This window comes from Geospiza fortis, unplaced genomic scaffold (assembly GCF_000277835.1).
Source record: "Geospiza fortis unplaced genomic scaffold, GeoFor_1.0 scaffold1103, whole genome shotgun sequence".
NCBI classification, from domain to species: Eukaryota; Metazoa; Chordata; class Aves; order Passeriformes; family Thraupidae; genus Geospiza; species Geospiza fortis.
The window spans coordinates 77,996-79,372 of record NW_005054669.1 but is presented as its reverse complement, the minus strand read 5'-3'; the positions used below and the strand labels follow the sequence as shown (position 1 = coordinate 79,372).

At 63.0% G+C, this 1,377-nt stretch overlaps 1 non-coding gene across 1 annotated transcript; it reads right to left on the bottom strand.

Annotated features, from left to right (window-relative positions):
• Window positions 1-1,180: 1,180 nt before the first annotated feature.
• On the bottom strand, window positions 1,181-1,344 carry LOC115949000. Its single transcript, XR_004082697.1, has one exon. It is a non-coding gene; the product is annotated as a U1 spliceosomal RNA (small nuclear RNA).
• Window positions 1,345-1,377: the final 33 nt, after the last annotated feature.

The window sequence follows — 1,377 nt, the reverse complement described above, 5'->3', positions numbered from 1 at the left end:
AAATCGCACCGCTGCTCTGGCCGGGGCGGGGGCTCAGCGGAGCCCTCACGGGGCGTGTCCATGCAAATGAGATCCCACCGCGTGGCATGACGGGACACAGCCCGCTCAGAGACCGCGGTGCTCTCGCGTGTGCGGGCCGGGCCGTGCGGGAGCTGCGGGTTCAGAGCGCAGGGAAGGAACTAATACCGGGCAGGTCGCTGCACCCTCAGTGCGCTGGCCCGTGCGACCTCGCCAGTGCAGCGTGACTGCATAACTTGTGTTACGGGAGGTTGTTCTCGCGCTTTCGCTGGCTTTGTTGTTTGGGCGGAGACCTGTACTCAGGGCTAGCTACAGGTAGTGTGCGCATGTCGTTTGTTGGTATTCCCAACTGCAACCGTCAGGATCGTTCGCAGACGCAGCAGCAGTGTTGCAAGCCCGACTCTACGTGGTCTCGCCACCCATCCCTGCCCCATCTCCATCTCTGCCTAAATAGCCCAGGCTCTGGCCCGCGGGTCTAGAAGCGCCACCAGTCCGACTGGGGTTAGCATCCCGGCCAGCCCTCCATCCTCGCTGGGAGGACGGACAGGGGCAGAGACTTGGTCCGACTCGGGGTGTGCCGAATTCCTACTCTCTCTGAACTCGCGGACTCGGCCGGGTGTGACCCAGACAGTCCCACCGAGCAGGACCGCCATCTCTGCCCCCCGTTCCCGGCAAGGACCCCTTTCACCGGGGTGTTTCCCTGCTCCTGCAGACACAGCGTGGGACAGGCCGGGATCATCCCGGCTTCGATGGCAGAAGTCCTTGGGCCCCCTTTAGAGATCTACTGCCAATTACTGCAGGGAATGGGGATCTGTCTCCCGGGCGCCAGCACGGCCTGTTCGGAGAGCATGCTGTGGGATGCCCCTGAACCCCCGGCTATCCTCGAACCGCACACCGAGGGCACGACCGGACTGCCCTCGCTGCTTTCCGGTCCTGCCGGGGAATCCCAGAGTCCTCGCTGGTCGCCTCCTGCACCCGCGGGTCCCATATCCCACGGCTCCCGTGGCCCTTACCCCATCCTGGATGCGGCGCAGGGTGTGCACTGCTGTGTCACCGCCAAAGCGACCAGTGCTCGCGGCTCAAGTCCCGCTAGAAATCAAACACAGCGAGAGAATACGAAGTCCAATTTAGTATTGCTACATCTGTCCTTAACCGGAATTATCAGGGGAGAGCGCGAACGCAGTCCCCCACTACCACAAATTATGCAGTCGAGTTTCCCGCATTTGGGGAAATCGCAGGGGTCAGCACACCCGGAGTGCAAGGGATGAGCCTCGCCCTGGGAAAACCACCTGCCTGATCATGGTGTCTCCCCTGCCAGGTAAGTATGCCCGAACTGCCCCAACGCCCGCCCGCCCCGCC